This window comes from Psammomys obesus, unplaced genomic scaffold (genome assembly GCF_907164565.1).
Source record: "Psammomys obesus unplaced genomic scaffold, mPsaObe1.curated_primary_1811, whole genome shotgun sequence".
Classification (NCBI taxonomy): domain Eukaryota; kingdom Metazoa; phylum Chordata; class Mammalia; order Rodentia; family Muridae; genus Psammomys; species Psammomys obesus.
In genome coordinates, this window is record NW_026585895.1 from 16,802,705 (window position 1) to 16,829,558 (window position 26,854).

At 37.9% G+C, this 26,854-nt stretch overlaps 1 protein-coding gene across 1 annotated transcript in view; it reads right to left on the reverse strand.

Moving 5' to 3' along the window:
- The window catches only part of Xirp2 (xin actin binding repeat containing 2), a 336,814-nt gene that overhangs the window by 105,611 nt on the left and 204,349 nt on the right, over positions 1-26,854 (reverse strand). Inside the window, exon 2 of the mRNA XM_055600574.1 lies at positions 11,589-11,742. The gene's annotated coding sequence lies outside the window, so the exon portion shown is untranslated. The remainder of the gene's footprint in view (positions 1-11,588; positions 11,743-26,854) is intronic.

Here is a 26,854-nt window from a genome sequence, read left to right on the forward strand (position 1 = left end):
CATCTTGGGTTTCACCTTTGTCCTGACATTCTAATTTCAAAACTCTTATGCAATGCAATTCCCATGTGAGCTTGCCTATAATAACTGTGCTGTGGTTCACACATGTGACTTCCGAGTCTTCAGCCACCTCTCTGATTCTGCCTGAAGCCCTTGCTCTCTGCTGCCCTATATCAGTGGGCTCTCTCTACGGCAGAACTGAACAATGCCTTGCAGATCATGAAGCAGAGCAGAAAACCAAGAAGGAAGAGTTTCACACACTTTGTGTTGGGAATACTGGTTTGAATAAGGATTGTACACTTGTTTGTTTGCCCTCTACTCAAATGGCTGCATAGAACCCAGCAAGAAAGTAAATCCAGTTACGGGGAATTGATCACACAGACTTTCCTTCCAATTGTAGTGGGCATTTTTGTCTTTAAAATTATATAAATTTGTATATTTATATGTTTGAATGAACAAAACCAAAATATTTTTAAGACATTGCTGAAATGTCAAATTTTTACTGTTGCTGTTCCTCACAATCTGATTTTAATGACAAAGCTCCATCATATCTCTTTCACTTGCTCCTAACTTTCTTTTTTATTTGTTATATATATATATATATATATATATATATATATATATATACATGTATGTATATATACATACATATATACGTATATATGTATATATACATATATATGTATATATGTATGTATATATATACACACATGTATGTATATATACAATTTATTTCATTTTAATGCTATTATCCATTGTGTGTACTCCACTGTTTAATTATAACACACATATAAATATATATTATATAAGGGGGAGTTTATTTTTACTCATTTTCTGTTTTAATCATTATTACTTTAAATATCCAGCCTAGTACCTGACTATAGTGCTGTAAGTACCTGGCTATAGCTGTAAGTTCATAGCAGCTTTATTTGTTATAGCCACAATCTGGAAACAACCCAGATGTCTTTCAATAGATACAGAAATTGTGGTACATTTACACAAAGGAATACTCAGCAATTAAAAAAAAAGAAAAGAAAATCTTAAAATTTGCTGGCAAATGCTGGAAACTAGAAAACATCATCCTGAATGATGTATTCCAGAAGCAGAAAGACACACATGGTATATACTCACTTATAAGTGGATTTTAAACATATAACATAGGATAAATCTACTAAAATCTATACACCTAAAGAAGGTAAGCAAGAAAGAGGACCCTGGGTAAGATGATCAATCCTCATTCAGAAAGGCAAATGGAATGGACCTCAGAAGAGGAAGAAAACAGGGAACAGCACAAGAGTGTAGCACAGAGGGCCTCTGAAAGACTACCCAGCAAGGTATCAAAGCAGATGTTGCGACTCTTATGAGTCACAGAGCGCAGGGAATCTTATGAAAGAAGGGGGAGATGGAAAGATCTGGAGAGGACAGAAGCTCCACAAGGAGAGCAACAGAACCCAAACATCTGGGCACAGAGGTCTTTTCTGAAACTGAGACTCCAACCAAGGACTATGCACGGAAATAACCTAGAACCCCTGCACAGATGTAGCCCATGGCAGCTCAGTGTCCAAGAGGGTTCCCTAGTAATGGGAACAGGGACTGTCTCTGACATAAACTAAGTGTCTGGCTCTTTGATCATTTCCTCCTCAGGAGGGAGAAGCCATACCAGGCCACAGAGGAAGACAATGTAGCCAGTCCTGATGAGACCTGATAGGCTAGGGTCAGAGGGAAGGGGAGGAGGGCTCACCTCCCCATCAGTGGAGTTGGGGATGGGCATGGGAGCAGATGAGGGAAGGAGGGTGGGTTTGGGAGGGGATGAGGGAGGAGGCTACCGCTGGGATACAAAGTGAATATTGACTGTAATTTATTAAAAAAAAATAACATTTTACAATTTTTTTAAAAAGAGCAGGCCAATCAATTCATGTCAGAAGCAGTCCCTATTCCCATTACTATGTAACCCACTTGGGCACTGAACTGCCATGGGCTACATCTGTGCAGGGGTTCTAGGTTATCTCCGTGCATGGTCCTTGGTTGGAGTATCAGTTTCAGAAAAGACCTCTGTGCCCAGATGTTTGGGTTCTGTTGCTCTCCTTGTGGAGCTTCTGTCCTCTCCAGATCTTACTATTTCCCACTTCTTTCATAAGATTCCCTGCATTCTGCTGCTCTTTGATCACCTCCCCTTGAGTGGGGAGCAGCTTCATCAGGCCACAGAGGAAGACAATGCAGCCACTCCTGATGAGGCCTAACAGACTAGGATCAGAAGGAAGAAAAAGAAACCCTTCCCCCTACCAGTGGACTTGGGGAGGGACACGTGTGGAGAAGGGGGAGGAAGGGAGGGATTGAGAGAGGAGAAGGGAGGGAATTAGAGGGGGGATACAAAGTAAAAAAAAGGTGTAATTAAAAATAAAATAAAATAAAAATAAAAAAGTAAAAAAATTCTTTAAAAAAAGATATATTTAGTGGTTGGTTAGTGGACAAGTGATAATATGCTCAAAGCACTCTGTAGAATAATTGCATATACTTTTAATTCTATCATAATATTGAAAATATTCTTTCCAACTTCAAGCATGAATAGTTTCAAAGGGTATTTATATTTGGCCTTTCCCTGTTTTGATGGCATCATACTTAAAATTAAGCATGACCGTGCACATGCTCAGCATGAGTTCCTGGGTTTTGATTGTTAACAGTGGACACTTTCCAGCATTCCAAAGCACTGACTTGTGGTTGCCATGCAAATGTTTTATGAATAGTCCTTTCATTACCTGTTCCTCAGAATAGCCAACACTTAGCAGACTCTTCCGACTGGGCTTATGATTTCACTCTGAAATTTGTGCTCCCTCTGACTGCATTAGATAGTGACTGAAAAGAATGTTAGGGAAGTTAGTGTAAAACTGCAGGTGAATTCACTTCAAGAAAGTATGAAGAAGGCTTGGGGTATAGATCAGTTGGTAGAGTGTTTGCCTGGCATTCAAGGGGCCCTGAGTTCTATCTTCGGAACCGAGAGAGAAAGAGAGAGAGAGAGAGAGAGAGAGAGAGAGAGAGAGAGAAGAAATAAAGCAAAATTAGTTAAGCAAAGCAATTGAAAGCGATTACTAATATGACAACAATCTTTATTTTGGATGACCAATGATGTGGATATTTACACTAGAAAACAACAGGAAACTACCCAGCATCTGCAGAAAATGACATGGCAAGAGTCATGGAAGATATCCTGAGATAAGTATGAGGGTCTTGGGTCAACAACACTGTACCCAGAGATGGCTCTCAAAGCCTGAGCCCTGAGTGTTTATGAAGGTAAGGAATCAGTCAGGGCTGTCAGCGATCTTCCCTGAAACTGCTCTATGACTCAATGTCTGATATTCTTATAAGGATCCAGCTGAAACCTTCAATCTTTTGTTGGTTAGTTAGATATTCTCCCTTCAAATAATACATTTGAACTTCAGATACCCTCTTTCCACTCCTCAAGGTCCCACCACACACACCTCTCCTCTCCTTCAGATGCACTCCTTCTCCACTTCCCTTCAGAAAACAGTCGACCTCCCAGGAATAACAACCAAACTTAGGAAAACAAGTTGCAATAAAACTTCACACAAACGCTCATGTCAAGGCTGGATGAGGCAACCCAGTAGGAGGAAAAGTGTCCCAAGAGCAGGAAAAAAGAGTCAGAAACACCCCAATTTCCACCATTAGTCTTTAATAAATGTGTGATGTTATTCAAGTATCCAATCACTTATTTTCATTTACCTTTGTTAACCTTCAGTACTTAGAGAATGGTTTGCTTTCTGAACCACAGAGAGTCACAGGGCCAAGACAACTAAGCTGTAGAATTGGTGTTATAGAGAAATTCAAAGTGGGTATTACTTTCTATGTTAAAACAAGGAACTAGGAGAAAATGCTCCTTTCTTAATTTTACAATTAGAGAAGAATATGGAGAAGAGACTGTCACTAGTGCTTGAAGAAACATTTTTACATATGGATTGCTGCTACATATCCATTTTACAGATGAGCTCTCTCTTCTTACATACATATATTTTTTTAATTGCACTTTATTCATTTTGTATCCCCCCTGTAGCTTTCTCTTTTCTACCCTTCAGATCCCTCCCTCCCTCCCACTTCTCCATGCATGCCCCTCCGCAAGTCCACTGATAGGGGAGGTCTTTCTTTCCTTCCTTCTGTCCTAGTCTGTTAGGTCTCATCAGGAGTGGCTGTACTGTCTTCCTCTGTGGCCTGGTAAGGCTGCTCCTTCCTCAGAGAGAGGTGATCAAAGAGCAGACTAATCAGTTCATGTCAGAGACAGTTCCTGTTTCCATTGCTATGGAACCCACTTGGACACTGAACTGTCATGGGCTACATATGAGCAGAGGTCCTAGGTTATCTCCGTGCATGGTCCTTGGTTGAAGTGTCAGTCTCAGAAAAGACCCCTGTGCCCAGATTTTTTGGTTCTGTTGCTCTCCTTGTGGAGCTCCTATACTCTCCAGGTCTTACTATTTCCCATTTCTTTTTTTTTTCTTTTTAGTTACAGTTTATTAATCTTGTATCCCAGCTGTATCCCACTCCCTCATTCACTCCCAATCCCACCTTCCCTCCCTCATCTTCTCCCTACCCCTTTCCAAGTCCACTGATAGCAGAGGACCTCCTCCCCTTTTATCTCACCCTAGCTTATCAGGTATCTTCTGGCCTGGCTTAGAAGTCCTCCTCTGTGGCCTAGCAGGGCTACTCCTCCCTCAGGTGTGGGGGGGTGTCAAAGAGCCAGTCATTGAGTTCATGTCAGAAATAGTCCCTGTTCTCCTTGCTAGGGTACTCACTTGGATACTGAGCTACCATGGGCTATATCCAAGCACGGTTTCCAGGTTATATCCATACAAGGGCCTTCATTGGAGATACAGTCTCACAGAGGACCCCTGTGCCCAGATATGTTTGATTTTGTAGAGCTTCTGTCTTCCTCAGGTCATACTAACACCCCCTTCTTTCATATGATTCTCTGCACTCTGCCAAAGGTTTGGTCATAAGTCTCAGTATCTACATTAATACAATGCTAGGTAGAGACTTTCAGAGGCCCTCAGTGGTAGGCTCCTGTCCTGTTTCTTGTTTTCTTCTACATCCAATGTTCATCCTGTTTGTCTTTCTAAGTGAGGGTTGATCATCTTACCCAGGGTCCTCTTTCTTGTTTACCTTCTCTAGGTGTACAGATTTCAGTATGTTTATCCTATCTTATAGGTCTAGTACCCACTTATAAGATTCCCTGCACTCTGCCTGAAGTTTGGCCATAAGTCTCAGCATCTGCTTTGATATCCTGCAGGACAGATTCTTTCAGAGGCCCTCTGTGGCATGCTCCTGACTTGTTCCCTATTTTTCTCCTTCCTCAGAAGTACATCCTCTTTGCCTTTCTGAATGGGGATTGAGCATCTTAGCCAAAGCCCTCCTTCCTGATTAGCTTCCCTAGGTGTACAGATTTTAGTAGGTTTATCCTATATTATATGTCTAATATCTGCTTATGAGTGAGTATATACTGTATGTGTCTTTCTGCTTCCGGGATACCTTGCTCAGGATGATCTTTTCCAGTTCCTAGCATTTACCTGCAAATTTCATGACTTCCTTGTTTTTTATTGCTGAGTAATATTTCATTGTCTAGATGTACCACAATTTCTGTATCCATTCCTCAGTCGAGGAGCATCTGGGCTTCTGGCTGTTACAAATAAAGCTGCTACAAACATGGTTGAACAAATGTCCTTTTTGTGTACTTGAGTATCTTTTGGCTATATGCCTAGGAGTGATATAGCTGGATCTTGAGGAAGTGCTATTGCTAATTGTCTGAGAAATCACCAGATTGATTTCCAAAGTGGTTGTACAAGTTTACATTCCCATCAGCAATGGAGGAGGGTTCCCCTTTCTCCACAACCTCTCCAGCATGTGTTGTCACTTGAGTTTTTGATCTTAGCCATTTGATGGGTGTAAGGAGAAACCTCATATATTTTTTAAACACACACTTTCATGTAAAGGAAATGAGATTTGTAAATGGTATCTTACTGGCTTTCTTTGGGAAGATGGACACTAAGTTCTTTGCAAATACATTGTCTGCTAACAGTGCTGACCATACACCCTCACTATGAAGGTCAACAGAATTCGTAAAGTGTTCTGGGTGTGGTGCACTTCTCAAAGGCATTGCAGCCAGTGGGCTTGTGGATACCACTACCACAGAAATAGAACATTACTGTTAATCTTCTTTAGTACATTCTTATCATGCAACATTACTCTAAAATGCATGATCTTTAAATGAAAAGCAATATATGAAATACAATCTCCTTGTTCCAATATAGAAATATTAATAACTAAAAGAATCCCACTGTTCATAAGGTAGAAGAAAATTGACAAGAACAAAACATTTAGTTGTCAAAATCATTCAGAGACAAATGGCAATTGTAAGAATAAAACCAGATTTAGCTTAATAAATGAAGCTTAATAAAGAGAAATGCAGCCAGCAGGTAATTCCCAATGCTCATAACAAATGCCTTGAGTTAGTGACTTTGAAGGTATATATTTTCTGTCAGCATTTCACATTGATGACTTAGAAGATTAAAATTAAAACTATGATTTAGATAATAAAATTAAAAATAAACAAGTGATCATCTTATAAACAATGCCAAATAATATAAGCTCGATGAGGATTCTTTAATCAGCATGCTCTTTGGTGTATCGTTTGATCTAGAGTGTTTTGTTTGAAAATAGTTGTTGTCTCAGATGGTCATTTTCTGACATTTTCCAACCTAAGGTAAATGTCTGCGCCCATATGATTTACTTTTGTCATTATCCCGGGGGCATTGTCGCTGTTAGCCTCCTTCTACCAATAAAAATATTGAATCATTTTTACCCTACATACTGGCAGATTAAAATATTAGTATTTAAGATTTGAACTATGTACTGTTCCACTTGTGAGTTGAAGAGGTAATTTGATAATGCACAGGTTTTTTTTGTTGTTGTTGTTGTTGTATTATCACAATATAGGTTACGTACCCTTGCTGAAAGGCTTGAGATTGGATGTATTCTGGATTAGGGAATACCCCGCCTGATTTTAGAACCTTTTTATGTACATAATGAGACATCTTAGTTACAAGACCAAAACTTAGGCACAAAAGACATTATGTTTCATATACATTTTTGCACACACTCTTTAAAGTAGTTTTACAAAACACTTTCATCCATATATTTTGATAGTAACCCATCTCCTGAAGGGGAGAATCTTCTGCTTGCCATATCAGCTATGGAGCTATTTCCTCCAAATTGAAACATTGCTCCCTGAATTGATGAAGGAAGCTTTCAAGACTTAGAAAATGAATGAAACTCATAAGCTTCAGGAAGCTCACTGAAATTACAAGACTAATGAGGACCCACATTATGTTTAAATACATAGTAAACATTTACAGGGACAAAGGAATCTCTTTGGTGGAAAATCTTGAACACTGGGTCATGCATGAAAGGAAAACAAAGGAGGAGGAAGTAGACTTTAGAAGAAGCATTTCAGTGGGAGACAGATGATAAAAAGGGCTAAAATTTATTATGTAAATCTATAAAATTGTCATACAACAATTAACAATATCTTAGCATTGTACCTATCATATAGTATTCAACATACTACAATGTATTTATTGGCTATGTTCATTAGAAACAGAAAAACAAGTAATAAATGTGTGCGTGATCATTCGAAAATTTTGAATTTGAAGCACTTTTTTTTTCTTTTTCTTTTCTTTTTAGCATTCTCTATTGAAGACGTCTATTTTCCTTCTCTTTCCAACAGAGACCACTACAGAAATCCACACCAACCAAAATGCAGAGTGTGAAACACAGTCCCAATGGCTACATCTACAACATATTTTGGCGCCTATGGCTCAGGGAACACTGCAAAAGAGGGAATGGAGAGTTTGCAAGAGCCAGAGACCCAGAGTGTTTGCTGTGAGATTTTATCTCCTAATAATGTCAGAAGCTTCACAACATAAAGCCTCACTAACATGACCACTCAGATGTGAGCTGGCCCAAATGACACCAAGTATATGGAAGCAAAAGCTCAAAAGGACTCAACCCTACACAAGGCGCTGTAGGCAACTGAGGAAAGCTGGGGCAGGGTGAAACAACCTTTCCCAGGAAAGAACACAACAAAAGTTATCCAATACCAGCCCTGGAAATAGAAGTAGGAGTAACATTAAATATGATGAGCTGTAAACATACATATATGTGGATGTGGATACACACACACACACACACACACACACACACACACACACACATATATATATATATATATGCCTGCTTAGAATATTATATTATACATATGCATAATGTAACAACAATTAATAGCAAAAGAGGCCATGAATTTTAAAGAAGAAAAGGAGATATATGGGAGGGCTCAAAGGGAGCAAAAGGAAAAGAGGAATGTTTATAATATAATCTCACAAATAAAAATGAAAAAGATGTTCATTTTATAGAGCCAAAATAATTGATTCTAATTGTTTTATCTCATATCTATATCATTGCCCAAACTCACCAAATTACAGCTTTTTCACTTTTTATATTTAAATTTGTTAAGTTAAATCTGAGAGTCATTACAAACACCAGCTGATTATGTCTCCCTCATAGAACGTGTGAATGGAATGGACCAACATACAGACTTCGATGGACCTTAGTGAAGAATGAGGAACAAACTAAATGGATGGGAATCTGGGAGTAAATTATTAAGCATAGAAATTAGGGGCTATGAACAGGTGCCTGTCTGTGCTTTCCAGGGTCCATACTTGGGAGGACAGATGTTTGGAATTAAACGTAAAAGTATTGATCATTCTACAATGAACTTATCAATCACATTTTTACTGAAATTTAAAATTATAAGATATCAGGTATCCACTATTATTCTTATACACACAAACATATATATAATTATGTAATCATAATCATAGAAAGTTTATGAAAGAATAAATAGGCACTGATTCAATTCTGACATCTTTGTGGTAAATTACTTAGGTGCTTAAATATTTGATGAACACACGTGAGTAGTGGTTCTGAACCTTCCTAAATATTGTGACTCTTTAATATAGTTCCTCATGTTCTGGTGATGCCCAACCATAAAATTATTTCATTGCTACTTTAAAATTGTAATTTTGCTCCTTTTATGAACAGTAATGCAAATATCTCATATGCAGGATATCTGATACATGACCCTTTGAAAGGGTTATTTGACCCATTAAGGTGTTGAGACCCACATGTCGAGAACAAATGCACTGGAATAACTCATACAGTCAAACTATGAAGCCTGTAAGTTTTCATACTATTCAGGCAAATATGTTTCTGTCCTTGGAATAAAACAACTCCTTGCAACAGGGAAGCATTGGCAATATGCTCTGATATTTTAGGCTTTATCACGCTTAGGTAAAGCTAATCAATGTAAATAACTTAAATATTAATTTTAATTTAATTATAATATTATTAATAATATATTTACATAGATAATAATTTATACTCTTCACATCAGCGTCAGATACACAGGCACCACAGAAGTTTTCAAAGAATCTCATAGTAAAAGAAATTTCTTTCTTTATAAAATAGTATCATACAAGATTGGGATTCTCTTGTAGCACAGATAAAATCAAAATAAAATCATCAATACTTCTCCTTATTACATTTTTTCTTCTTTGTGCTCTAATGTTTAGTTCTTGGTATGTCAATATATTTGTAAATTTAACAACAACAACAAAGTAATGAACTCGAACCCCAGCATGGAGAGGAGAATTGGGCCTGAAGTGTAAGTCCCAGCTAAATAGCTATTGCCCATTGACGGCCTTTAGGAGATGGGGGATAATATTTGTTCTAAGTGCCTTGTTTCTGGGAAGTCAATGACACTCCAGCAGAAGGGCACACATCCAAGAATGTATGGGCATAAACTAAATTTTATGGGTTAAGAAAAAAAGGACTCAGACTGTGTAGGGTAGAAAGGAGGGGGATCTGGCAGGAATAGGAGGGGAGGGATCATAACACCGGGTATAAAATTTTTGAAGGACTATAAAAATGTAGACTTAAAAAACAAATTTTTGTTGCTTGACACCAAATTAAAAAAAATATCTTGTGGAATCTGAGGCTATAAAGCCAAAGTATTACTGAAAGACTTTGCTTTGGAACTGAAGAACAAAAGAGTGAACAGATGGAATGAGTAAAATGGACTGTCTCATGCTCGCATCAGCTAGTTGGCCTCTGTTTTGCATTTGCATGCTGGAATCTCTATAGGTAAGCAACATCACAACCTGACCCACTCCCCACAGCTTCCGCTTTGGACTTTGGGTAATCTGTTTTTATTTTCTTTTACTTGCATTCAACCTCAGGCATAGTAAGTTTAATCACAGGCTAAAGGAGGAAAATCTTAAAGGTTGATATTTGATTGATTTAGGATATGACTTGGGTATACCAAAATGAACTTACAATGAACAAAGATGAAGATACCAATTCACATGCATTTAAAGACTCACTCATCAATAGCAAACTTCTGTTTACTCTTCCCACACTCGCTGCCCATTCTAAATTACAGGTTTAAGTTAAACGGAATCATAACGGGCTAAGCCATATATAAATTACCTTAAGGATCAGCCTGAAATGTCATAAAATAGAGATTCTTAAGGTTTACTGTATGCGAGAACCACTGAAGATCTTGAAGAATGACTGTGAACCCCACAACGCTTCATCGTTACCAACATCCTAGGCGATGCTGGTAGAGAGACCCACAGAAAGCACTTTAAATAGAAAGGCTTTCACACAGAGACTATCATGATTTCCCAGAATCACGGAGTAAAACATCCCATATACCAGTCAACATTTCTCACATTAGCTGGAAATGTGACAGTTCGCAATACACAGTCCAGTTATCAGCTTCAAAGCAAAAGTAATCATGATCTTCAATAAATATTATAAAACTCATACTATGGATTCCTTGGTTAAAAATTTAAAAATTCTGCACATGTCTGATCATAACTGGTAAGTGACAACTGTACTTTTAAATAAATTATCATCATTGTTAAAAATATATTGGTAGTTCAATTGCTAACATATGAGCTACTAATATTTTATAGCATTTGTAAATTATTTATCAAATTTATGTGTTTTCCTCTTACAGTGTGACAATGTCATGTCTTTTTGTATTCCAAATTTATTAGGCACATTTAGTCTAATTGTCTGAAAAAAGATACTCAGGGTGTTATTATATACAGTATTTTTTTTTTGCCACTGACAGTTACATATATTTTATCTTTTTATAACTCACACAGAGAAAGAAAAATATGGTTTTGTATTTTCACAAGAGGAAAATCCAGATAATGATAAAATTCATATTTCCAAAGCCAAACATTGATGATGCATGTTGATGTGGAAAATATACCATCACAGATACAGAAGCATTAGCATGTAGAGCTATTATCCCTGAATTATGTTTTTGTTATGTTGTCATGAATTTTCTTGCTAAATTTTAAATGAAGCACTTATATATGTTGTTTATCAAGCACTCTTTTTTTTGTTGTTGTTGTTTCAGAGTCCAGTATCAGAAAACACATCAAGATGTTTGTGCTCACCTTCGAGGATGGCTCTATGACCGCTCTTGGATGACATCTTGTCCAAAGGTGTTTCTTCACTTTTCAAGTCTGAATCTTTTACAGCATCATCTGTCTGGCTCCCAGGGTGACTCCTCAATGTTGATGAACACATGATTCGCCCAATTTCCACTTCCTGTTAGGAGACATTCAAAGCATACATGTAAAAAGCTATCAGTGGGGAACAGATGTGGTTTAGAAAGCAGGAGCGATGGAAGGAGGGGGTTTCTGGTGTGAGTGATGTTTTCTAATATGCTTTGGGGAAGTTTTTGATAACTTTGCCAAGAACTGCAAACACACATCTGACGCCTAGTTTACTCCTCTGCCCCTGGTTCCACTTAGGAATCAGCTTTTCTTTATGTACATATTCTCTCCTCCTCATAAAGTGAAAATAAGGGTCACAACGCAGTGTAATGTATGTTAATAGATACAGCTCCCTGGGCCTGAGAAATGTCAATGAGAGGTTTTCAGAAAATAGCCATATATCAAAATTATATGCTAAAGACAGAAGGAAATGAGTTTTTTTAATGTCATGCTCACCCTATAATGATAATCTTAGCAATTACAGAGCTCCCGAATTACAAACACATTCAACCACAAAATAGTGAGTACAGTTTGTCAGTTTAAAAAGATTATGAAATTGCTTCTTTCAGATAGTAATCAAGTGTGTAGTGATAAAAGATTCCCAATGAAAAAACAGGCAAAAATATTTAAACATTAAGTCTAGCATTCTATATTTTATAAATTGAATAATATAAGCCAACACACCAAACCCATCATACTAAATAACTTGAAGTAATATAGGAGATAGGAAATGAACACAGCAAAATTCTATAATTTTAAATCAATATGCTGAGAGTATTTTAAAAGCTACATATAAGATTTAGATGTTTGAACTTGGAGTGTGTATTTCTAAGCAACAGGCATTCAAACAATGTTATTGCCTGTTGCATTTAATATATTGTCCCAAAAGAGTAAAGTTAAAGAGCTGGCTAAAAAATAAAAAATAAAACATTTCTCAGACAGGAAAAATTGAATTTAATTCCATGATTAGGAAAAGCAAGTCACCAGGAAAAACAACCTGTTATTATATTTTCAAATTCATATATCTATATAATATTTATTTAATTATTACAGACTCGCAAAATATATGCTATGCAGGCCACATTACTGTGTCCTTTAATTGGACTAAGTCATTTTCAGTTGAAAGAAGGCAAAGAGGTTTATATTTTTAAAAGCATTGTTTTTAATATTAGTATTTCCATGAATTATTAAATATCCAAATGTTGCTAGCATATACTGATTCATTATGCTGAAACAGACACCAGCCATGCCAAAGAGAAAATGAATGCTTCAAAATGCTATTCTTGATCATAAAAACAATCATGATTTGAAAAAAATAAGAAAATGAATGTAGTCTATGGACTAAGATTGATAACTTGAAAGAATAATAGTAGTTTTATGTAGAAACACAAAAGTGTGATTTGGTGACATTATTGAAGCAAATATTTCAGCCAGTGATGAAAAAATATATATACATATATTTGTGGTATTTATATTCTCAAATGGAATTCACAGTCTCTAGTGTATGTCATAAATCTGAGGTTAAGAGATGTCATTGACATTTCACATGTGAATGTGTGACCCTGTATCCGAGCCTCAGTCACCACAACCTGACATTCTGATGTATATTTTTCAGGGCCATGGCAAATGAAAAAATGTACCCTACAGGATATTTTACTGAGATGCCTCTAATCGAAGCAGTGATCTAGCTTAATCCTTTTTATCTGTTTTATGCACTGAGCTGTACACATGAGTTATTTTGAATAAAATTCCATATGCTTACATAAGTACATAAATGCCTGTTTGAAAAAAATAAATGAAACACTTGACAATGAGGAGCTTCAAGTCAAGCTTGCCATTAGCTGCCAATTATCTAGTTGAAAGCCCACAGTTGTGGTTTCCATCCTAGGGAGAGGCAAATTATAACAAGTCACATAACTTTCTACAGATATAAAAATTGATTCAGAAAAATTATCCTAGTGATGAACTCATGCAAAGGCTCTCCTGGAAAACAATAATATGCAGTCAATCCTTTAAGAATAAGTGAGGTTTTACTAGATGTAGAATACACATGCAAATATACTAAGACGGGAAAAATTATAACACATAAAAATGTGTCAAAGTATCACTATTTTCAGATAATATGATAGTCTACATGAGTGACCCCAAAAATTCATCCAGGGAACTCCTTCAGCTGATAAACAACTTCAGCAAAACAGCTGGATACAAAATTAACTCAAAAAAAAAAAAAAATCAGAAGCCTTCTTGTAGACCAAAGACAAAAGGGCTGAGAAAGAAATTAGGGAAAAGACAAAAGGGCTGAGAAAGAAATTAGGGAAACAACATCCTTCACAATAGCCAATAACATAAAGTACCTGATGTGACTCTAACCAAGCAAGTGAAAGACCCGTTTAAAAACAAACAAACAAACAAACAAAAAACATCAAGTCTCTGAAGAAAGAAATTGAAGAAGATATCAGAAGAAGGAAAGATCTCTCTTGCTCATGGATCAGTAGGATTAACATAGTGAAAGTGGCCATCCTGCCAAAAGCAATCTACAGATTCAATGCAATTCCCATCAAAATACCAAAACAATTCTTTACAGAACTTGAAAGAAAAATTCTCATCTTCATATGAAAACAACAACAACAACAACAAAAAAACCAGAATTGCCAAAACGATTCTGTACAACAACCAATCTTCTGGAGGTATCTCCATCCCAAATCTCAAGCTGTACTACAGAGCAATAGTAATAAAAACCACATATAGTACTGGCATAGAAACAGAATGGTGCATAAGTGGAATTGAACTGAAAACCCAGAAATAAACCCACACACCAATGGATACTTGATATTTGACAAAGAATCCAAAACCATACAACGGAAAAAAAGACAGCATCTTCAACAAATGGTGCTGGTCTAACTGGATGTCTACAAGTAGAAAAATGCAAATAAATCCCTATTTATCACCCTTCACAAAACTAAAGTCCAAGTGGATCAAAGAACCCAACATAAAACCAGACAGACTAAATAGGTTAGAAGAAAAAGTGGGGAAAAGCCTAGAACTCATTGGTACAATTGACAACTTCCTGAACAGAACACCAACAGCATACGCTCTAAGAGCAACAATCAATAAATAGGATCTCATGAAACTGAAAAATTTTCATAAAGCAATGGACACTGTCGTCAGAAGAAAACAACAGCTTACAGACTGGGAAAGGATCTTCACCAACCCTGTATCTGACAGAGGGCTAATATTCAGAATATATAAAGAACTCAAGAAGTTAAAAGGCAAGAAATCAAGTAATCTAATTAAAAATGGGGTACAGAGCTAAACAGAAAATTCTCAATGGAGGAATATTGAATTGCAGAGAAACACATAAAGAAATGCTCAGTTTCCTTAGTCATCAGGGAGGTGCAAATCAAAATGACACTGAGATTCACCTTACACCCATCAGAATGGTTAAGATCAAAAATCTATACACCTGAAGAAGATAAACAGGAAAGAGGACCCGGGGTAAGATGATCAATCCTCACTTAGAAAGACAAATGGAAGGTGCATTGGACATAGGAGAAAACAAATAACAGGTCAGGAGCCTACCGAAGAGGTCCCCTGAGAGACTCTACCTAGCAGTGTATCAAAGCAAATACTAAGACTCATAACCAAACCTTCAGCAGAGTGCAGGGAAACATATGAAAGAAGGGGAGTTTGTATGACATGGAAAGGATAGGAGCTCCACAAGAACCAAATATATCTGGGCACAGGGGTCTTTTCTGAGACTGACACTCCACCAAGGACCATGTATGGATATAACCTAGAACCTCTGCATGGATGAAGCCTGTGGTAGCTCAGTAACCAACTGGTTTCCCATAGTAAGGGGAAGAGGGACTATTTTTGACAGGAACTCAATGGTAGGCTCTTTGACCTTCCCAACCCCCCAAGGGAGGAGCAGTCCTGCTAGGCCACAGAGAAGGACTTTGTAGCCAGTTCTGAAGATACCTGATAAAACAGAATCAGATGAAAGGGGAGGAGGTCTTCCCCAATCAGTGGACTTGGAAAGGGGCAAGGAGGAGATGAGGGAGGGAGGGTGTGGGAGGGAATGAGGAAGCAGATACAGCTGGGATACAGAGTTAATAAATAATAAATAAAAACATAAAAAAAAACCCCAAGTGACAGTACATGCTGGAGAGGTTGTGGAGAAAGGGGAACCCTCCTCCATTGCCAGTGAGAATGAACACTTTGGAAATTTCCACTTTGGAAATCAATCTGGCGGTTTCTCAGACAATTAGGAATAACGCTTCCTCAAGATCCAGCTATACCACTCCTAGGCATATATTCAAAAGATGTTCAAGTACACAACAAGGACATTTGCTGAACCATGTTTGTAGCAGCTCTATTCATAATAGCCATAACCTGGAAACAACCCAGATATTTCTCAGTTGAGGAATGGATACAGAAATTGTAGTATATTTACATAATGGAATACTACTCAGCAATTAAAAACAAGGAAATCATGAAATTTGCAAGTAAATGATGGGAACAAGAAAAAAAGTCATCCTGAGTGAGGTATCCCAGAAAAAGAAAGACACACATGTGGTATATACTCACTTATAAGTGGATACTAGACATAACATAGCATAAGCCTACAAAGATCTGTACACCTAAAGAAGGTGAGCTAGAAGGAAGACCCTGGGTAAGATGATCAATCCTCCCTTAAAAAGGCAAATGGTATGGACATTGGAAGAAGGAGAAAATAGGAAACAGGACAGGAGCCTACCATGGAGTGCCTCTGAAAGACTCTGCCCAGCAGTGTATCAATGCAGATACGGAGACTCATAAACAAACTTTGGCCAGAGTCCAGGGAATCTTAGGAAAGAAGTGGGAGATGGTAAGACCTGGAGAGGATGAGAGCTCCACAAGAAGAGCAAAAGAACCAAAATATCAGGGCACAAAGGTCTTTTTTGAGACTGATTCTCCAATCAAGGACCATGTATGGAGATAACCTAACACCTCTGCTCAGATGAAGCCTATGGCAGCTCAGTATCCAAGTGGGTTTCCCTAGTAATGGGAATAGGGACTGTCTCTGATATGAACTCATTGGCTAGCTCTTTGACTGCCTCCACCGGATGGGGGAGCAGCCTTGCCAGGCCACAGAGGAGGACAATTCAGCCAGTTCTGATGAGATCTGATAAGCTAGGGTCAGATGGAAAGGGAGGAGGACCTCCCGTACCCAGTGGACATGGAGAGGAGCATTGGAGGAAATGAGAGAGGGAGAAGGGAGAGGGTATGGTTGGGAGGGGAGGAAGAAGGGGGCTACAGAGGGGATACAAAGTGAATAAACTGTGATTAATATAAAAAAATAAAAATTTAATTAAAAATGTTTTTGGAAGAATTCCGAGAGAAAACATGAAGATGGATGATCTGCAGATCTCCAAGGGCTTGGGTATGACATTTAGACTATTCTGGGCTTAGCCACATGGAAAGCTACTGGAGGTTTTGTCAACCTTGGCACTTGTGGCATCTATGGTCAGATATTTCATTATTTCAGGGGTCTATTCTTCATGCTTATGATGCCAGGCAGCATTCCTAGTTTTTCCTCACTTGATGTTAACAACACCTGCCCCATGTACTTAGTCATAGCAAGTTAGTTGGTTTAGAGAGTGTCAAATCTCCCATGAGAAACTATTCACTCAGGATAGGAAGCTACCAATGCCTAATAGCCTACACGGAAAAATTTCAAATTACACACTGAAGACACATTAGGCTATGAACTATGGCATAGAAGCTAACTGGCCCTATGTGCTGATTTGGAATTGGTTCCAGGACTTTCCAGAAGAAACTGAAATGTGCAGATGCTCGTACACTTCATATGAAATAGTTTAATATTTGAATGTAATTCACGTTCATCCTCCTATGTATTTTAAATGATATCTAAATGGCTTATAATGCAATGTGCTGCATGAAGGATTTTAGGCTATTTTTTGCATGACTTTTAATGATATTGTTATTTTGATTTTTTTCAAAATGTTTTTAAGCGTTGTTGGTTGGACACTTGGATGTGAAACCCAAATATATAGAGGGCTGAGTGTGTTCTAGGAGACTGGCGACAACCTTGAGTTGAGTGGGCAATGGGGGTGGACAAAAGTGAAGTAATTTGAAAGTTATTTGGGATGAAACACGAATAAAGCTAGGTGACTGAATCTGAGCTATGGCATAGCGGTCATGACGAAAAAGAGTATTATTCTTTCCTGAATATAGAACAAAGTGTAATGGAACCTTCTAAATGATGTCAAAATACCATAGGAAGTTTGTTTTGTGAGGGAAGATAGAGCATGAGTTGGGTACCAAGATGTCCCAAGGATAATTGAAGATTAACAATTAAGATCACTTGCTGTTTTGTGCAGAAAAAACAGGTTTAGTTCCCACCATCTGCACTGAGTAACTTATAGCTGGATTCAAGGGACATCCTCTTCCATTATTCACAAGAAATGCATTCATGTGTACCTTCCTACACACACACACACACACACACACACACACACACACACAAACACTTTAACATACACCAAATGTCACCAACCATATACCAAGTCATCATATAGCTCTCTCTCTACTTCTGTCTTCCCTTTCTCAATACCTCTCTATCTCAGTTGTCTAAGATTTTAATTCAGAGAGTGGATGACTTATGATTGAGGGAAAAATTGGCTTCTAGATACAAGCAGAATATTCAAAGAAGGTGATATCTTAGGGAAGATGGAGGAAACCCTTGCAGATGAGATAGAGGACACAGGAGGAGGCTTCAGTCTCTGGGAAGTAGCTCTTTAGGAACCTTTAAAGATTCTCACTTTAATCGTATGCGTAAGTAAAATCTCTCTTTTTCTGAGAATTTAATGTAATTATATCATTTTCCTTTCCCTTCCCCCTTCTAGTCCCTCACATACACCTCTCGTTCTCTTTTAAATTCATGGCCTCTTTTTTCATTGAGTGCTTTTTACAGATAATTTGAAACTTCAAGTGGTGGAAGTCAGTAATTACATCACTTAGAAAGTTGAACCTGAAGGATCATGAGTTGAAGGTCAGTCTGAGCTGCAGGAGACTTTGTCTCAAAATCCAAAACAACCCATCCCCAACAGAAAGTACACTGAATAGAAAACAGCAGAACTTCAGAGCTGATAGGATAATTTTCTTTGTCATTTATGCAATATTTATTTTATATACTATAATCTTAAACTATTAAATATTTTAATGAAGCAATGAAAAATACTAAACCTATTTTGCCAATGTGCTAGAAGATTTGGATTAATGGAAATGTTTAAAAATAATCTACAGGCCTCCCTGAAGAAAACAAATTGCATTGCTGATTTATATTTTGCCCATGAATGTGTATCTATGACTACAAAGGAAAATAAAAAATAAATATGGGCTGTTAAAATAATACGGGTTTAACAGAGTTTACAATATGAAAGCAGCTCATGCATACTCTCAGAATTATTGAGCTCTGCCCTTAGAGAGATACAAACTGAAATAAAGATAAATAATTTTTATATAGACATGTAAAGGTAAACAGATACAAAGGAAAATTACCAAAATATAAGAGACAAGAGAAGAAATTCATTTGGTTTCTGTTCTTTTTTGAAATTTAATTTCATTTATATATTTATTTATTACAATTTATTCACTTGGTATCTCAGCTGTAGGCCCCTCCCTCATCCCATCCGAATCCCACCCACCGGCCATCCTCTACTTATGCCCTTTCCCTGGTGTCCTGACCCCTATCTGACCCTAGTTTCTCACGTCTCATCAGGACTAGCTGCATCATATTCCTCTGTGGCCTGGAATGGCTGCACCCTCTCAGTGGGATGTAATTAAAGAGCCAGCCACTGAGTTCATGTCAGAGACAGCCTTTGTTCTTCTTACTAGGGAACCCACTTGGAAACTGAGCAGCCAATGGGCTTCCTTTGAAAAAGGGTTCTAGGTCCTCTCTATACATGGTTCTTAGTTGGAGTATCTGTCTCTGCAGGGTCCGTCCCCTGGGCCCCAGTATTTTCACTCTGTTGTTCTCCTTATGGAGATCCTGTCCCCTCTAGGTCTTTCTATCTTCCTCTTCTTCCATAAGGATTCCTGCACTTTGCCTAAAAATTGGCTATGAGTCTCAGTATCTCCTTCGATACCCTGGTGGGTTGAGTCTTTCAGAGGTCCTCTGTGGAAAGCTTCTGTCCTATTCCTTGTCTTCTCCTACTTCCAATGTCTATCCTGTTTGCCCTTCTGAATGAGGATTAAGCATCTTTCCTAGGGTCCTCCTCGTTGATTAGCTTCTTTAGGGCTATAGATTTTAGTATGTTTATCCTATATTAAATGGCTACTATCCACTTAGAAGTGAGTATATATCATTTTTGCTCTTCTGCTTTTGGGTTTCTCACTCAGGATGATCTTTTCTTGTTCCCACCATTTGCCTGTGAATTTTATGATTTTTATGTTTTTAATTGCTGAATAGTATTTCATTGTATAAATGTGCCACAATTTCTGCATCTATTTCTCCTTTGAGGGATATCTAGGTTGTTTTCAGATTCTGGCTATTATGGATAGAGCTGCTATGAACATGGTTGAGCAAATGTCCTTATTGAATGGTTGGACAGCTTTTCGGAGTATGCCTAGGAGTGGTATAAATGGATCTTGAGGTAATTCCTAATCTTCTGAGGAAGCACCAGATTGATTTCAAAAGTGGGTTTGAGGTAAATCTGAGGGTCATTTTAATTTGCATTTCCTTAATTAGTCATTCAAGATGTTGAACATTTATTTAAGTGTTTATCTGCCATTCAATATTCTTCTATTGAGAATTCTCTCTTTAGCTCTGTACCCCATTTTTTAATTGGATTACTTAGTTTGTTGGTGTTTAACTTCTTGAGTTCTTTATATATTCTGGATGTTTTCCCTATGTCAGATGTAGGGTTGGTGAAGAACACTTCCCAATTTGTAGACAGTCATTTTGTTCTGATGACAGTGTTCTTTGTTTTACAGAAACTTTTTAGTTTCATGAGGTCCCATTTATTGATTGTTGATCTTAGAGCCTGTGCTGTTGGTATTCTGTTCAGGAAGTTGTCTCCTGTGCCAATGAGGTCAAGACTGGCTTCTGTTCTTATGATCTTCCCTCCCTTCATCAAATCCTTTGCTCATTCCTGTCTTTGCCTTCCTGACATTCCTCTTTAGATATTTTTTTTCCTAAGAAGATTTGAGATTTTTTAAGTTTATTAATATAGCTCTTCCTTTATAGCTTAGTGCAACCTTTTTAACCACCTAATTCTGCTCTAACATTTTATTCATTCCAAATGTGTTGCCCAATTTGTGCAGCTCAATGAATGTTCTAAGCATAACAAAGACAAAGGTGGCTGAGCTGCAGACTGGGTTCTCATACAGGTCTTTGTGTAGAGGCAGAAGAAGACATGGACCAAGGGTTAGCAACAATGAATCCTCAGTAAGGAAATGAAGGCATCCAGAACACAGAGAGGGAGTTGCATGCGAAGTATGTTCAGATATGCTATCTACAGGAGATAATAAGGCTGAATCAAGAGAAATAGCTGAAATCAATCCAATAGGTAATAAGGATGTGTGGAAGTAAATTACACAGGGCTGCCAAGTTAGATTTGTATTTTCCACCAACATACCTACTAGCTGTGTCAAAAATACGTACTAACGGATACAGAGGCAGCACTTAAAAATAAGATTAAAATCTGCAGTTGCAAGATAGAAAAACACATAGCAAGACACTAAAATGAAGAAATAAACAAACCAAAAAATTAGGCATCATAACAGCAAAAGCTACAATAACCCTGTAATTGCTGGAATAATTCTGGTCCAAACTTTAGATGTTCTAATTTAGATGTTCTACAAAATGGAACAAACAAAAACCTGAAGATTATTTTTCTGAACTATTCATTGATCTCAAGATGTAGAGGCCAATCTTGAGTCATCTTCACAATGTCCAGCTGTATTAAGTTATTGAAGGCAGAGCACTAAGGATTGAGAACACACAAAGCTCTCAGTTTTGGCACAACACTTCCACGATCCCATGGCTGGAAGACACAGGCAATATCACAAATATGCATTCTTCTGGCATCCTGATGTATACATCTTTATAACAAAACACCACACACTTGTTGGTAATTACAAGAGTTAGCTGGCTTTAAAAATGGCACCTGTGCTCAATTTCCAAAAGGAGATGGTTAAAAGGACTGTGAAGTCATGGATTGGAATTTTACCTAAGATCCTGAAGAAGACATCTAGAATATAGCTAGATAGTTGCAAGTCAGAGAAGTTGGTGCTAGAGGGAAAGAGGATTCATTAGATCGAAGGTGACAGCTACTACCATGAAAGTGTATTAAATCACTCAATTAGAGTATATAGAACAGTGGTTTTCAAACTTCCTAATGCCATGACTCTTTAATACAGTTCTTTGTGTTGTGGTGAACCCCAACCATAAAACTATTTCTGTTACTGCTTTATAACTGTAAATTGCTTTTGTTACAAATCATAATGTAAATAACTGTGTTTTCCAGTTGTCTTAGGCAAGCCCTGTGAAAGGGTCTACCCTCAAAGGGGTTGAGAGTCCTGGTTTGAGAACCACTGATGTAGTGTAAATTGAAAAAAAGAACCTTACAGATATTTAGGGGACAAAGGAAGATTATTTGATAAAACATGTAAGGATCAACTTAGCGTGTTGGCCACATGATGCCTTTCAATAAACTGGAGTTTGTTTCTCCTCAAGACTTCATCCCTATCTGTCAAAGCAGTCTAAGAGTTTTAGTCAGACCAGATCCTGATACGGCCATCAGCTGGGAACCCTTATTACTATGCTGCTGAACTTCTTTTTGATAAGTGGTCTTTGTCATTTTATGTGTATCTTTGAGTAGCTTGAAACTTGCAAAACTGCATGTGACTGCCAGAGGCAGAGGTGCAAAGTCATGAATGCCAAGGAAGCTATTTCAAGTAAAGCAAGGAGCTAAGGAAGATAAATAAACAATGAAAATAGCCCTTGGTTGGCATAATCAGAAATAAGGCATAATCAGAAATGAGGCTGTGTCAATTTGTTCACGCAGAAGAAATGATGTTGAAGGATAGAAACGAAAGAAAAAGAGTGTTGTATATTTCTATTCTGTGAAATTTGAATGGAACCACTCATCACAACAATAGCTAGGAAATATTTGACACTCGTTATTTGTTAAATATAGGTTCAAGCATTTTTCACAAGAATAATCCATGCAATTTGCTTAGTACTTTGCTGGATAGTTTTTATGTCAACTTGACACAAACTAGGGTCCTCTGAGAAGAAGGGATCTTAGTTGAGAAAATGCCTCCATAAGATTGTATCCAAGTCTGTAGGCTTATTAATTGATGATTGATGTGGGAAGTACAACTTTTGGGCAGGTGTTCTTGGAATGTATAAGAAAGCAGGCTGAGAAAGCCAAAAGGAAAAAGCCAGTAAACTCTACTCCTCTGTGGCTTCTCTTTCACTTCCTGACTCCAAGTTCTTGCGTTGAATCCGTGCCCTAACTTCCCTCAGGAACGGACTGTGTTATGGAACTGTAAGATGAAACAAACCTTTCCTTCCCTGAGTTACTTTTAGTCATGGTGTTTTATCACAATAATAGGATCCCCAAATATGCCACATACTAGGGGAAAGTGCTCGTCTTTCCGTTCTTTAGTCAATGAAGCAGGGAAACATAAGGAGCATCAAGGACACAAAAATAGAAAGTGAGGTGTAAGTAAACACAGGAACAGGTGTAGAAGGCTGAGAGATTAATGTTGAGGTATCTTCTTTCTTTACTGCTCACTATGAGCTATGCATGAGGCAAGACAAGGATTAGTTTTCAAAAAAAGCTAATTTGCACTGTGTCTTGATTTTTGGACTAAATTTGGATTTGAAGAGCAGTGTTCAATGACAATCTCATTCCTTTAATAATAAACTGACCTTGGCTGCCCTATAATATTCTTGCAATTCAGGTTCTTCTTCCAGAGAACTAAAAGGCAGCTAATGTTGGATCTGGCTAATTGCCATGGTCATCCCAGGTGTTCAAGTACAATGTCATTTTTCACTTTCCATCCAAAAGTAAAGTCCATTTCTCAAATGGTTTATAGGTTTAGGGATTGCCTTTTCCAGGGACCACAGCAGCAAGGAGCATACATCACTGCCTGTCTTGACTTGGCTCTTCAACTGATTATCAAGTTTTATTTCCTGTCTCTTGAGTCACTTGCAGCAATTCTCAGACTGTGAGTCATGACCCCTTTGGAAGGTCGAACAACTCTTTCACAGGGGTCGCCTAAGACCATTGTAAAGCACAGACATTTATATTACAATTTGTAACAGTGGCAAAATTACAGTTATAAAGTAGCGAAGAAAATAATTTTATGGTTAGAGGTCACCAGAACGTAAGAAAGTGTATTAAAGAATCACAGTATTAGAAAGGTTGAGAACCACTGATTGCTGATTTAGAGAGAAGGGTTGGGAGGACAGACAGAGAGAGCGAGTGAGAGAGAGAGAGATCACAGGAACACAGGTACTTTTTATGCATGTGAATAAGAAAGCCTTACTGATTCTTTTTGCTCTCTGGATGCTTGTGGTAAAGACGCCTCTCTTAGAAGCTGTGTCACTCTCTGCCAAGCTCAAGACACTAAGAGTGGTCATTTACATTTGTGGGTATTTCATTTTATATACACTCCTGATATCCTGGAAATGCAATCATTAACTGCATACAGTGTAAGTATGGCGTCTTGGCTGTTCAATCTTCATATAACCTCAGCCCACTTTAGGCTAAAATATTACGGAAGACATAGGACTCCCTAGCTGAGTGAGTGTAGTCAACCCCCAGAATGACAAAAAAAGAAGTGACATCGGTCAAAATTTATAGTTGGATTGGTAAGGGTAAATGACGATGAAAGATATCGCCATCCTCCTCTGTCTCTCCTATTGCTCACGTTCTGCAATCATCACCTCTTCTTCAGAGCTAAGAGGGCTGCATACGGAGGGGGACACTGCACAACCTGCTATGAAGAAGTCATGAAGGCTATTTTCTCTCAAACAGTACTGTGTGCCACATGTTCCGCTCTGTACGCACAACTTTTGTGTAATAGGTTTAATAAGGTTAACAATAAAAAAAAAATTAAGGTCAAAGAGCTTATTTAATTTAAATAAGTTGTCCAAGGCTACACAGTAGGAAAGCATTTAACCTGCTGCAGTGTGGTTCTAAACTGGTATTTTTAGTAACCACTCCACGTGAGTGTAACTTATTCCTTATTTTTGAAACTGGAATAATAGAGCTCACAATAGAATGAGATGGAACGGCAGGTAAATCGACTCCTTAACATCTGCTTGTCTCGTTCTGTTCATGTCTCTCATGGCTTTCTGCTCACATACTGCAACATGGAAGAGAAGTCAAGCTGAATTTTTTAGTCTGATGACATCTTATGTCCACATGGTATCCAAAGACAGAATCAAGGAAAAATAGACAAATATAATTATTAGGTAGCCAAATCACAGTGAAATATCATGGTTTGTATTTTACAACACACACCATTTTAAGGGCACAAAATCCTGTAAGACTTGCTAATTTTCCAGGCCTTGGTAAGGCATTGACAAGTTAGACTTAGTAGCCAGATTAAGAAAGCTGAATGAAGTCAGAAAACTTCTTAGAAACTTTTTATCTAGAACATGCCTCCATTGTCCCCAAACAATGCAAGCGGAACACATGCCTCCCCTAGGGCTCAAACTGTCTATCCTGGGCCATTCTGCTTTCTGAGCCCAGAGGGATGACCTTTGCCCCTTGGGTCATATCTGAATTCTCTGCCTCTCCACCTGTGCTCATGCATGTGTTTCTAAAGAGTGCTTGTCATTTTATGCTCCCACTTCTCACTGTTTGTACAACGTCCTTTCATATTAAGTCAAAGTACCATTACTTGGGGAAGCTTTCCCCAGATTTCTCAGTCATAAACATGCATAGCCATGTCTGAGTTCTTCTAGAACTTTCAGCCTCCTTAATATCTTCTGTCATTCTGTTTTGGACTCTGGCCAGTTTTGACTCATCTTGTTTCATCCTGTACAGTCAGCTCATTGTGGACATACTTTATTCATCTGTGTTGCCTGCATTGAATCTAACACTGCCTTTCCTAACTGCTGAGCACCCACAAAATGCTATTATATGTACTTAAATATTTATGCCAATGTTATTCTCTTAGAAAAGAGAATCTAGCTAGCGTCTAGAAAGCAAAGAGGCTAACAGCATCGGAAAAGCATGGAAATATGAAACCCATATTCATATGCATGGTTAACCCAAATTTTACTGCCAGTACTGTACAAATATTCTTTTAGGCAGAGCCTAGCAATGAAATTTTCTTAAATGTACAAGGTCCATGAGATAAACATTAAGAGTTCCAAAGTTATCTACAAGCTAGAACATAGGAGGTTTCTGGAGTATTATAAGACAGTTTGTAAATTTACTATTCTGGCTCTTTCCAAAATGGATTAATTATTTAAAGACATCAGAGATGCCATGTGTGTGTGTGTGTGTGTGTGTGTGTGTGTGTGTGTGTGTCCACAGAGGTCAGAAGAGGGTGTCAGATCCACTGGATTAGAGGCAGCCTGAGAAGCCTGGTGTGGGAGCTGGGATCTGAACTCTGTTCCTCTGATAGAGCAGTAAGAAAGTATTCTTAATTACTGAGCCTTCTCTCCACCCCCAAAGCTTCCATGTTTTTGAGAAAAGAGAACATGCGCTAATGTTTGTGTACTACACAAAATGATTGTTCTAAATCTTACTGAGTATTGTAAATCGGCACCGCCCATGTCACTCTTATGTATGCTTTGTCCTAGGTAGCCCAGCCTTCTGCTCTACGATGTACATCACAGCTCATTCACTGCACCAGTGACTGAGTTTGGCTAAATTGTGTTCCCTTCTCCTTAATTTCTAAGCCCCAGAACTTCATACATGCTTATAATAGAAATGCAGCCTTTAGACCAGTGATTCAGTTATAACAATGCTATCAGAGTGACTAGGCTGAATGGTTTCCTTAGAAGAAGATTCCAGCATCATTATAAGGAAAAGCAACATAAATACAGAGACACCAAGGGCATCCCCACACAGAGACTAAGTGAGGAGGCAGAATAAGAGCAGCCATCTCTAAGCCCAGGCCAGAGGTGG